Below are 13,972 nucleotides of genomic sequence, written 5' to 3' on the forward strand. Positions count from 1 at the left end.
TCACCAGGGCTGGAGAGATGGCTTAGCGGTTAAGCACTTGCCTGTGAAGCCTAAGGACCCGGTTCGAAGCTCAATTCCCCAAACGCACGTTAGCCAGATACACAAGGGGTGCACGCATCTGGAGTTCGTTTGCAGTGGCCAGAGGCCCTGGTGTGCCCATTCTCTCTATCTATCTGCCTCTTTTCCTCTCTCTCTGTCCATCGCTTTCAAATAAATAAAATTTTTTTTTTAAATTGCCAGAATTCAAGGCCACCCTGAGACCACATAGTGAATTCCAGGTCAGCCTGAGCCAGAGTGAGACCCTACCTCGAAAAGCCAAAAAAGAAAGAAAAAAGAGGAGAGAGAGAAAGAAATGTAAACATACCTAGGACTTTCAGTGAAGCAATGTTGCACTTCCCTCCTCTGAAACTGCAGCGGGGGAGAGTCCTATGATCGTAGCTAACAAGAATTCTGTGACTCTGAGCCTGACCTCTTTGGACAATATATAACTATCTTATCTCAGGAGACAGATGCCTGTACTTAATCTTATTTGACAGAACCCTGCACTTATGGAGGTAAATCTCTCCCCTCTCTAACCACAGAATTACTCAAAGGACTGTAAAAGGCATATAAGTCCAGCACAATCTGACTTTAGGTCCTCTGTCTTTCTGGCATTAGCTACCAGAGGTCCACACATGAATACTCCCTTTCTCTGAAGTTGATTTTTTTTTAAACAAGATATTTGGTTGTTATTAGATTGTGCACACTAAAAATACATCAAAATCACGGTATGTTAACTAAAGTTATAATTGTCATTTATTTAATACTTGAAAGATTATTCAAAGAAAATCAAAATGGCTTCCCAAATCTTGTTCTTTGTTCTTTCCAAATATTTTACAACTTTGTATCTACCAAGAAAAAAATTCAAGCATACTTGCCTTACCTACATACATTACATGAAGCTAAGGCATTTAGACATGTGTAGACCTTGAGACAATGTTATACTTCCAATGTATATTTAAACTATAAATCAGTTTCTATTTTGTAACAGCTGTGATTTAAGTCCAACCGTTAAATTAACTGGATGCGCATCTTCTGAAGTCAAGGATTCTTTTCCATCAAGTCTCTTCTTTAAGACTTCTTCTTTTAAGTTAGCTGAAGCTGATTTTTTAAATATATTTTTTTTATTTATTTGACAGAGAGAGAGAGAGAGAATGGGCGTGCCAGGGCCTCCAGCCCCTGCAAGCAAACTTCCCTTGTTCATCTGGCTAATGTGGGTCCTGAAAAGTTGAACCTGTGTCCTTTGGCTTTGCAAGCAAGTGCTTTAACTGCTAAGCCATCCCTCCAACCCTGAAGATTTTTGCCTGATTTCACTCACTGACTTAATTATCTCCTGTAACACCTTGACATGTCAGACCAGCCAGATGGCAGGTGTATCATAGAAGAGAGGTCTAGGGCTGGGGAGATGGCTTAACAGTTAAGGCACCTACCTGAAAAGCCTAAGGACACAGGTTTGATTCCCCAGTACCAACACAGAGCCAGATGTACATGGTGGTGCTTGCAGCAGTGGCTGCAGGCCCTGGCATGCCCATTCTCTCTATCTGCTTCTCTCTCTCTCAAATAAATAAGTAAAAATAAGATATTAAAAGCGAGATCTATATACATGCTACCTTACTGAGCCTAGAATTGTCTAAAACTATGTTTACTTTTTTGGTGTTTTTTGTTTTTTGAGGTAGGCTCTCACTTTGGCCCAGGCTGACCTGGCATTCACTATGTAGTCTCAGGGTGGCCTCAAACTCACAGTAATCTTTCTCTTCTACCTCCAGAGTGCTGGGATTAAAGACATGTACCACAACACTCATCTTAAACCTGTGTTTCTTTACAAGCCTCCTGAATTTTTAGATGGTGAGACAGGATTTTGGATCCATAAAGATGCAGTTGATACCCAGGCATTTGGACCCCAACTTTTGACTACTTATCAAGAGTAACAAATTGAAAATGTAGACTTAGCCAGATGTGCCAAGTGGCAAATGCCTTTAATCCCAGCACTTACAAGGCAGAGGTAGGAGGATCATTTTGAGTTTGAGGTCACTCTGAGACTACATAGTAAATCCCAGGTCAGCCTGAGCTAGAGTGAAACATGAGGCCCTACCTCAAAAAAAAAAAAAAAAAAAAAAAAAAAGGAAATGTGAAGGGTAAATTATGAATTATGAAGTTTGTTTAGCAACAGTTAGGATCCTACCAGGAAGCCCAAGCCAAAGACACAAAAGGGGCCAGGTGTAGTGGCATACACTTTTAATCTCAGCACTCAGAGGCCAAGGTAAAAGGATTGCTCTATGTTCGAGACCACACAGAATAAGGGACTCAGAACTTAGATCACACATGTAAAAAAGAAGGAAAGCATCAAATACAAAACACATGTCCAGGACTGGAGAGATGGCTCAGCAGTGAAGGCACTTGCATGCAAACCCTAAGGACTGAAATTTGATTCCCCAAGACCCACATAAAGCCAGATGCACAAGGTGGCACGTATGTCTGAAGTTTGTTTTCAGTGGCCAGAGAATGTGCCCATTCTCTCTGCCTCTTTCTCTCTCAAATAAATAAATAAGCAGGGGTGGAGAGATGGCTTAGCAGTTAAGGTGCTTGCCTGCCAAGTCTAAGGACCCATATTCCACTCTCCAGATCCTATGTAAGCCAGATGCACAAACGTGAGGCAAGTACAAGGTCATACATGCCCACTAGGTGGTGCAAATGTCTGGAGTTTGACTGCAGTGGCTGAGGCCCTGGCATGCCAATTCTGTCTCTAAAATTAAAAAAAACAACATTAAGCTGGGCATCGTAGCACACACCTTTAACCCCAGCACTCAGCAGGCAGAGGTAGGAGGATTGCTTAGTTTGAGGCCACCCTGAGATTACAGAGTGAATTCCAGATCAACCTGGGCTAGTGTGAAGCCCTATCTTAAAAAACCAAAAATAAATGTTATTTTTAAAAATTAAAAAAAAAACCCACATATAGAAAGAAAGAAGGAAAATCCCCAGGCGAAAAGAAATCCTACCCCTTTTCCAGCTAGCCTGAAAGAAAGGAGAGCTTACCAATGGGGCCAGAAGAATGAGAACTTCACATGTGGTCTATGAGATGTATGTGGACCAAACATCCAATTAAGATGAGCCTCATCATCAGGTTCAGGTATTTAAGGTTGGTGGCTCAAGAGGCTAACTCAGGAGTGGCCAACACACAGATATGATAAGCTCTGTAAAACTTGAAGAGGCATGAGACTGGTTCAGATGCTGGTTCCAGTCTTGCCAGGGTAGGCAAACTGGCATCTCCTTGGACTTCTGTCCATGGCTGACTACCTATAAAAAGGACCTTGCTCCTATTCTATATTGATGACATCTCCATTCTGTGTAGGATAAATTGAGGTTAGAAGGATCAGGATAGGTGCCCAGGGATCCCATTTGTGTGACAGTACAGCACCAGAGGCTGGCGCCATTAAGTTGTAAGGCCACAACAGTACTTTTGGATGGGACAGTCCTTCCATGGGTTCTACCTCTTCCAGGCTCAGCCTTCTCTTCAGCTCCTGGGAAGAGATGTTCACACAGCAGTGGACTAATGGATAATAAGCTACTGGATTCCAATTCTGATATCCTGGAAAAGCACAAACTGCAGACACAAGAGCTACTAAGGGTTTCTAGGAGTAGGGAGGATGAGCAGGTAGCATAAGAGCTACAGGACAGTACTCTGTGATGGTGGCACATCTCTTAATATGTTGTGTTGCCTAGGACTGGCAGTACAAGCCTGTAATTCCAGTACTGAAGAGGCTGAAGTTGGAGGATGTCAAAAGTTTAAGATTAGCCAGGCACGGTGGTGCACGCCTTTAATCCCAGCACTATGGAGACAATTAGGAGTATCGCGATGAATTCGAGGCCACATAGTGAATCTCAGGTCAACCTGAGCTGAGTGATATACTACCTTGGGGAAAAAAAAAAAACAAAAACTCTAACTTGAAAAGTAGGGCTGGAGGCCTTGGAGAGATGGCTTAGTGGTTAAGCACTTGCCTGCGAAGCCTACGGACCCTGGTTCGAGGCTCGATTCCTCAGGACCCACATTAGCCAGATGCACAAGGGGGCGCACGCACCTGGAGTTTGTTTGCAGTGGCTGGAAGCCCTGGCGCACCCATTCTCTCTATCTGCCTCTTTCTGTCTCTTGTCACTCTCAAATACATAAATAAAAATGAACAAAAAATTTAAAAAAAAGAAAAGTAGGGCTGGAGAGATGGCTTAGCAGTTGAGGCATATGCCTGCAAAGGCCAAAGGATCCTGGTTTGATTCTCCAGGACCCACATAAGCCAGATACACAAGGGGACTGATGCACACCTTTAATCCCAACACTTGTGTGGTAGTTTGAATTTATGTTCCCAATTGATTCAAATGTTTTTTTTTTTTCTCAATTTTTATTAACATTTCCCTTGATTATAAAAAGTATCCCATGGTAATACCCTCCCTCCCCCGTTTTTATTTCTTTGCTGAGAGTGGTAGATAGAACGTGCCACCCTGTGTATCTGGCTTTACACTGGTACTGGGGAATCAAACCTGAATCCTTAGGGTTAGCAGGCAAGTGCCTTAACTGCTCAGCCGTCTCACCAGAACCTTCAAATGATTTTCTTAAATGTTTATTTTTATTTGAGACAGAGAGGAGAGGGAGAAAGGAGGGAATGGGTGCACCAGGGCCTCTAGCCACTGCAAAACTAACTCCAGACACATGTACCATCATGTGCATCTGGTTTACATGGGACCTGGAAAATCGAAGCTGGGTCCTTATTCTTCACAGGCAATCACCTTAACCACTAAGTCATCTCTTCAGCTCCTTTAAATGTTTTAGTAAAGTGTGTAATCTGAATTTCCAAATGTCACTGTGGGCGGACCCTGAGGTTCGGCCCTAAGGCATTATTGAAGGTGGTATTGGAAGTGGATCTCAATTCCAGAATAAAGCATGCAGAGTGCTTGGGCCTTATCTGGAGTTCCCAGAGTGTGTTTGCTTGTGGTGTAAGTGGTTTTTCCCTGTGTGGATTTGGTAAAGAGGGCCAACTTCTGCCATTATGAACTTCCCCTGGATATGGAAGTCTGAAATAAATGTCATTCCTCCCATAAGCAGTGTCTACTTTGGAGGTTCATCCCAACAGGGTGAACTACAGTAACTTGGGAAGCAGAGGTAGAAGGATCACCATGAGTTCAAGGCCACGTGGTCAGAGAATCACAATGAATTAGATATAGCCTGGGCTACACAGTTGAGTCCCACCATCAGTCAAGGCTACAGTGAGACCATGCCTTTATTTCCAGCACTTGGGAGGCAAAGGAAAGGAGGGTCACCATGAGTTTGAGGTCAGCCTGAAGTAGAGTGAGACCCTACCTTAAAAAACAAAAAAATCTTGGGAGCTAGCAGAATGGCTTAGTAGTTAAGGCACTTGCCTACAAATCCAAAGGAACCAGGTTCAATTTTCAAAAGCCAGGTGCACAAGGTGGGGCAAACACATGGAGTTCATTTGTAATGGCTAGAGGCCCTAGCATACCCATTCTCTCAGATAAATAAAAATAAATCCGGCTGTGGTGGCACACTCCACAGAATACCATAGTGTCTTGGCATTAGTTTTTCTTGTGTCAGAGAACAACAGGTCCAGCCTTCCTAGGTAGGGATCCAACTTCTATATTCCACTTCATCTTCTCAATGAACTTTTTTTTCAGTATCATGTTTAACAACGTTTTAGGGAATTTAATAAAAACAGCACCTATTTAAAATCAAATCGGTGCTAGTCTACAAAGCCAAAGGACCCAGGTTTGATTCCTCAGGACCCACATAAGCCAGATGCACAAAGTGGCGCAAGTGTCTGGAATTCGTTTGCAATGGCTGGAGGCCCTCGCACACCCATTCTCCCTCTCTCTTTCTTACACAAATTAATTAATTCATATTAAAATACAGAAAGTGGGCAAAAGAGAACCAGGCATGGTGGCGCACACATGCAATCTCAACATTTGGAAGGTAGAAGCAGCAGGATCATGCTCAGCTACACAGCAAGTTAGAGGCCAGCCAATCTCAGGGGCTGAAGAGATGGCTAAATGATTAAGACACTTACCTACAAAGCCTAAGGACCCAGGTTCAATTCTCTAGGACCCAGGTAAACCCAGATGCCCAAAGTGGCACATGTATCTGGAGATCATTTGCAGTGACTAGACGCCATGGTGGGCCCATTTGCTTTTTCTCTTTTTTTTTTTTTTTTTTGAGTTGGAAGAATGATTTATTTTTTTATTTTATTTTTTTTAATTTTTATTAACATTTTCCATGATTATAAAATATATCCCATGGTAATTCCCTCCCTCCCCACCCCCACACTTTCCCGTTTGAAATTCCATTCTCAATCATATTACCTCCCCATTACAATCATTGTAATTACATATATACAATATCAACCTAATAAGTATCCTCCTCCCTTCCTTTCTCCACCCTTTATGTCTCCTTTTCAACTTACTGGCCTCTGCTACTAAGTATTTTCATTCTCACACAGAAGCCCAGTCATCTGTAGCTAGGATCCCCATATGAGGGAGAACATGTGGCGCTTGGCTTTCTGGGCCTGGGTTACCTGACTTAGTATAATACTTTCCAGGTCCATCCATTTTTCTGCAAATTTCATAACTTCATTTTTCTTTACCACTGAGTAGAACTCCATTGTATAAATGTGCCACATCTTCATTATCCACTCATCTGTTGAGGGACATCTAGGCTGGTTCCATTTCCCAGCTATTAAAAATTGAGCAGCAATAAACATGGTTGAGCACGTACTTCTAAGGAAATGAGATGAGTCCTTTGGATATATGCCTAGGAGTGCTATAGCTGGGTCATATGGTAGATCAATCTCTAGCTGTTTTAGGAACCTCCACACTGTTTTCCACAATGGCTGGACCAGATTGCATTCCCACCAGCAGTGCAGAAGGGTTCCTTTTTTTCCACATCCCCGCCAACATTTATGATCATTTGTTTTCATGATGGTGGCCAATCTGACAAGAGTGAGATGGAATCTCAATGTAGTTTTTTTTGGTTTTTTTTTTTTTTTTTTTTTTTTTGAGGTAGGGTCTCACTCTGGCTCAAGCTGACCTGGAATTCACTATGTAGTCTCAGGGTGGCCTCGAACTCACGGCGATCCTCCTACCTCTGCCTCCCGAGTGCTGGGATTAAAGGCGTGCGCCACCATGCCCGGCTCAATGTAGTTTTAATCTGCATTTCCCTGATGATTAGTGACGCAGAACATTTTTTTAGATGCTTATGTGCCATTCGTATTTCTTCCTTTGAGAACTCTCTATTTAGCTCCATAGCCCATTTTTTGATTGGGTTGTTTGATTCCTTATTATTTAACTTTTTGAGTTCTTTGTATATCCTAGATATTAATCCTCTATCAGATATATAGCTGGCGAAGATTTTTTCCCATTCTGTAGGTTGCCTCTTTGCTTTTTTCACTGTGTCCTTTGCAATGCAAAATCTTTGTAATTTCATTAGGTCCCAGTGGTTAATCTGTGGTTTTATTGCCTGAGCAATTGGGGTTGAATTCAGAAAGTCTTTGCCAAGACCAATATGTTGAAAGGTTTCCCCTACTTTTTCCTCTAGCAGTTTCAGAGTTTCCGGTCTGATGTTAAGGTCTTTAATCCATTTGAACTTAATTCTTGTGCATGGCGAGAGAGAAGAATCTATTTTCATCCTTCTGCAGGTATATATCCAGTTTTCCCAACACCATTAGCTGAGGAGGTTGTCTTTTCTCCAATGAGTATTTTTGGCATTTTTATCGAATATCAGGTGGCTATAGCTACTTGGGCTTACATCTGGGTCCTCTATTCTGTTCCACTGATCTACATGTCTGTTTTTGTGCCAGTACCATGCTGTTTTTGTTACTATGGCTCTGTAGTATAGGTTAAAATCAGGTATGGTGATACCACCAGCCTCTTTTTTGTTGCTCAGTATTATTTTAGATATTCGAGGTTTTTTGTGATTCCAAATGAATTTTTGGATTGTTTTTTCTATTTCCATGAAGAAAGCCTTTGGAATTTTGATAGGGATTGCATTAAATGTGTAGATTGCTTTAGGTAAGATTACCATTTTCACGATATTGATTCTTCCAATCCAGGAACAAGGGATGTTTCTCCACTTTCTAGTGTCTTCTGCAATTTCTCGCTTGAGTGTTTTAAAGTTCTCATTGTATAGATTCTTGACGTCCTTGGTTAGGTTTATTCCAAGGTATTTTATTTTTTTTTGATGCAATTGTGAATGGGAGTGATTCTCTGATTTCATCCTCTGTGTGTTTGTTGTTAGCATATATGAAGGCTACTGATTTCTGTGTATTTATTTTGTATCCTGCTACATTGCTGTAGGTTTTGATCAGCTCTAACAGCTTGCTAGTAGAGTCTTTAGGGTCCTTTATGTATAGAATCATGTCATCTGCAAATAATGATAACTTGATTTCTCCCTTTCCAATTTGTATCCCTTTTATGTGTGTCTCTTGCCTTATTGCTATGGCTAAGACTTCCAAAACTATATAAAATAGAAGTGGGGACAGTGGACACCCTTGTCTTGTTCCTGATTTTAGTGGAAAAGCTTCCAGTTTTTCCCCATTTAGTAATATGTTGGCTGTAGGCTTGTCATAAATAGCCTTTATTATATTGAGATATGTTCCTTCTATTCCCAGTCTCTGTAGTACTTTTATCATGAAGGGATGTTGGATTTTGTCAAATGCTTTCTCTGCATCTAATGAGATGATCATGTGATTTTTGTCCTTCAATCCGTTTATGTAATGTATTACATTTATAGATTTGTGTATATTGAACCATCCCTGCATCTCTGGGATAAAGCCTACTTGGTCAGGGTGAATGATCTTTTTGATATACTCTTGTATTCTGTTTGCCAATATTTTGTTGAGAATTTTTGCATCTATGTTCATGAGGGAGATTGGTCTGTAATTTTCTTTTTTTGTTCTATCTTTGCCTGGTTTTGGTATGAGGGTGATGCTGGCCTCATAGAAAGAGTTTGGTAGAATTCCTTCTTTTTCTATTTCCTGGAACAGCTTAAGAAGCAATGGTGTTAGCTCTTCCTTAAAAGTCTGGTAAAATTCAGCAGTGAATCCTCCGGGCCTGGGCTTTTTTTAGTTGGGAGATTATTGATAACTGTTCGGATCTCCATGTTTGTTATAGGTCTATTTAAGTGATTAATCTCATTTTGATTTAATTTAGGTAGGTCATATAGATCAAGGAAATCATCCATTTCTTTCAGATTTTCATACTTTGTGGAGTATATGCTTTTATAGTATGTCCCTATGATTTTTTGAATTTCTCTGGAATCTGTTGTGATGTTACCTTGTTCATCTCTGATTTTATTAATTTGTGTCTCTTCTCTCTTTCTTTTGGCCAGATTTGCTAAGGGTTTATCAATTTTGTTTATCCTTTCAAAGAACCAACTCTTTGTTTCATTAATTCTTTGGATTGTTCTTTTTGTTTCTATTTCATTAATCTCTGCCCTAATCTTTATTATTTCTTCCCGTCTAATGATTTTTGGTTTGCCTTGTTCTTCTTTTTCCAAGGCTTTAAGGCGAAGCATTAGGTCGTTTACTTGCGACCTTTCTAATTTCTTAATATAGGCACTTAAGGCTATAAATTTACCTCTTAGAACTGCCTTCATTGTGTCCCAGAGATTTTGGTATGTTGTGTTCTCATTATCATTTGACTCTATAAATTTTTTGATTTCCTTTTTTCTTCATTGACCCACTCATCATTTAGTAGTGTATTGTTTAGTTTCCATGATTTTGTGTATGCTCTATAGCCTTTCTTGCTACTGATTTGTAGTTTAATTCCATTGTGGTCAGATAGAATGCAAGGAATTATTTCAATTTTCCTGAATTTGTTAAGATTTGCTTTGTGTCCTAATATATGGTCTATTTTAGAGAATGTTCCATGTGCTGCTGAAAAGAATGTATATTCTGCAGCCTTTGGATGAAATGTCCTGTATATATCTGTTAGGTCCATTCCTTCTATGACCTCATTTAGTCCAGATGCCTCTCTGTTTATTCTTTCCCTGGATGACCTGTCAATTGATGAGAGTGGGGTGTTAAAGTCACCCACCACCACTGTGTTTGTTGTTATCTGTGACCTTAGTTCTAATAGTGTGTGTTTGACGAATTTGGGAGTCCCCATGTTAGGTGCATATATGTTTAGGATTGTAATGTCCTCTTGTTGGAGTGTGCCCTTAATTAGTATAAATTGACCTTCCTTATCTTTCTTGACTAACGTCGGACTAAAGTCTACCCTGTCTGATATTAGGATAGCAACCCCTGCTTGTTTTCTAGGCCCATTTGCTTGAAACACCGTCTTCCAACCTTTCACCCTAAGATAATGTCTATCCTTTGTAGAAAGGTGAGTTTCTTGGAGACAACAAATTGTAGGATCCTGCTTTTTAACCCAGTCTGCAAATCTATGTCTTTTCGTTGGGGCATTGTGACCGTTGATATTAAGAGATATTATTGAAAGGTGTGTATTTATGTTTGCCATTTTTTTGTGTGTGTGTGTTTCTGGTTCTACCTGTGCTCTCTTCTGTTAACTGGTATTTGAGTATAGCTTGTTTCTTCTAGGTTCCATATATGTGTACTTTTCCTTTTCTTCAGCATGGAGGATTCTATCAAGTATTTTCTGTAGAGCTGGTTTTGTCTTCAAATACTCCTTTAACCTGCTTTTGTCATGGAATGTCTTTATTTCTCCATCTATTTGAATGGATAACTTTGCAGGATAAAGTAACCTTGGTTGACAGTTGTTATCTTTCAGAACTTGGAATATATCACTCCAAGCCCTTCTGGCTTTAAAAGTTTGTGTTGAATAATCTGCTGTAATCCTGATGGGCTTGCTTTTGTAGGGAACTTGATTTTTCTCTCTAACTGCTTTCAATATTTTTTCTTTGGTGTGTGTGTTTGGAAGTTTGATTATAATATGGCGAGGAGAGGTTCTTTCTGCATTTTGTCTGGCTGGGGTTCTAAAGGCTTCCTGTATCTGTATTGGCACCTCTTTCCCAATTTGGGGGAAATTTTCCTCTATGATTTTGTTGAAGATGCCTACTATGCCTCTGGAGTGGAGTTCTTCTCCTTCTACTATGCCCTGAATTCTTATATTGGATCTTTTCATAGTGTCCCGAATATCTTGAAATTCCCACTCATACTTTTCTATAAGTTTGTCTTTCTCTTTGTTGGACTGCATTAGGTCTGCCACCTGGTCTTCTAGCTTAGATATTCTGTCCTCTCCCTCATCCATCCTACTGGTGAGATTTTCTACAGAGTTTTTTATTTCATTAACTGTGTTCTTCATTGCTAGTAATTCTGACTGGTTTTTTTATTATTTCTATTTCCCTATTTATTTCTTGTATTGCCTTCTTTATTTCATTAAATTGGTGTCCTGCCTCTTCTTTGATTCCTTTGAATTCCTCTTTGATTTCCTCTTTGATTTCTTCTTTGATTGTTTTCATGTGTTCTTTGACCTCTTTGAACATATTTATAATTATTCTTTTGAACTCTTTCTCAGGCATTTCCTCTAACTCTTTCTCACTGGAGGACATTTCTGATGCATTAATACTTTTAGGTGGATTTATATCGTCTTGCTTTTTAGTATTTCTTGTGTTATAATGTATATATTTTTGCATCTTGGATTAAGTTAATGCTTGGATTTTCTAGCTAGCTGTTTATTCTTAGCTGTATCAATTGATTTGATGTAATATATTTTCAGGATAGGACCTTAAGGTGTTAGGTGTGTATCTACAAAGATGTTCTTAGGGGTTGAGTTTCCCTGCTATAGGAGTATTCAAGCAGGCTGAGTGGAATAAAATACAGGTAGATTCTAAAATTTAACTAAACACTGTACACATTCAATCAAAAACAGCCACGAGTATGTATGCAAGAGTAGTTATTATAATGACCAGATCCTCTATCAACAAAGAGGTTTAGATTTCTGGTCTGTTGAGGGATCCAAGTCAGCTTGTGACCAAGTGAGACCCTTCCCTGGTGCAATCCCAGTTACCTTGGGTGATTTTGGTCTCAGTCAAGTTGCTGCCTGGGTCGTCGGGCTGCTGTTCTGATTTCTGGAGCTGGGCACTTGCTTTTCCTACAGGGCAAACTGAGACGCTGCTGCTGCCTCTGCTGCTGCTGTAGCTGCCACTGCTGGAGCCACCACTGCTGCTGAAGCTGCTGCTGCTGTGTCCACTGCCGTTGCTCCCCCTGAAGCTGCTGCTGCGGGATCTGCCGCTGCTGCCGCTCCTGGGTCTGCTGCTGCTGGGGCTGCTGGTACTGGTGCTGGAGCCGCTGATGTTGCTCCCGAACTCTGCTCCTGCTTGGGTCCCTCTGTCAGCCCAAGTTGGCATGGCCGGGTCCCGGGCTGCTGCTCTGTTCGCTGGAGCTGGGTTCAGGCGGTGGGGGAGGGGAGGGAGCCGCGGCTGCTCTGGTTCTCTCGCTGCTCCACGTGTTCTTCTACCTCGCGGTCTGCTCCTCCGTTGCTCGCTGCCGCTCTCCCCTCACGTTTCCCAAGTTGCGGAGAGCGCGGTGTGAGGGGAAAATCCCACACCTGGCTTTTCCTGCGGCTCGAGCCAAGTCTGGCGGCTTTCTGCTGCACCGCGGCCGCGGTGGTTGGCCGAGCTGCCATAGCCGCTTTTCCCGCCTGTGCAGGCTCTGGATACTCTATAACTCTTCTACTTCTCCGCTGCTGCTTCAATTTCCTATACACCTCACTTTTTAGTAAAAGCGTGTATTTTGCTGAGTTTTTTTGGTCTTTTTCCTCCCTAGGCTGCTTTGGCGTGGTACCTACGCCGCCATCTTAACTGGAAGTTCCTGCTTTTTCTCTTTCTTTCCTTACAAATAAATAAAAATTTTCAAAGACAAAACCAGCCAGGTGTGGTGGTGCATGCCTTTAATCCTAGCACTTAGGAGGCATAGGTAGGCCCTGAGTACAAGGCTATCCTGAGATAATGAATTCCATATCAGCCTGGGTTAGAACAAGACCCTACCACAACTCCCCCTCCCCCATGCAAAAAAAAAAAAAAAGGCTAGAGATGGTTTTGCGGTTAAGGGAAGCCTAAGGACCCATGTACGACTCCTCAGAACCACATAAGCCAGATGCACAAGTTGGCATGTGTCCAGAGTTTGTTTGGGGTGGCCAGAGGCCCTAGGGCTCCCATTCCTCTCTCTAAAATAAATGAATAAAACTAAATATTTCCAAAAAATACCTTTCTGAGGGCTGGACATGACTCAGCAGTTAAAAGCAGTTGGTGACAAAACAAAAAAAACAAACCCTGGGTCTAGTGACACACGCCTTTAATCCCAACATGAGAGGTAGAGGTAGGAGGATCACTGAGTTTGAGGCCAGCCTCAGCCTGAGACTTAAGTGAATTCCAGTTCTTCTTGGGCCAGAGCTAAGACCCTACCTTGAAAAACCACAAAAAGGGGAGGAGGTGGAATATGTGAATATTGTGGTCAGCCTCACCAACCAACAGAAAAGTGTATCCCCTTGTGTCATGTCTTCTAATTTGCTTATAAAAAGGGCCACAAGTAAAACCAAGGAAGATAAACAGTGTGGTGGCATGCCCCTAAAGTCCCAGCTATGCACTCAGCTCAGGCTACATTAGAGTATTTGAGTATGAGTTCAAGACTGTGTCTCCTGAAAAAGTATATAGGAGATGGGGAGCATGAAAATAGAGCTTGTGAAATGTTCTCATCACAACGGGAGGTCCACAATGCCAAAATTCCCTCCTGGTACACTTCCCAAGAACCAAAAGCTGGTGTCAGCAGATGGCAAAACACAATCACCCACTCTGGGTCCCCTCTGACCTGACAAGACTGACTTCCTGGTACACCCACTAAGTCTAATCAGCTGTCTCTGAACCACCCTGGAGTTTGCTCTCAGCTATCTGAAGCCTTATGGGGCTCCTCACCTCATC

Source organism: Jaculus jaculus, chromosome 8 (genome assembly GCF_020740685.1).
Source record: "Jaculus jaculus isolate mJacJac1 chromosome 8, mJacJac1.mat.Y.cur, whole genome shotgun sequence".
NCBI classification, from domain to species: domain Eukaryota; kingdom Metazoa; phylum Chordata; class Mammalia; order Rodentia; family Dipodidae; genus Jaculus; species Jaculus jaculus.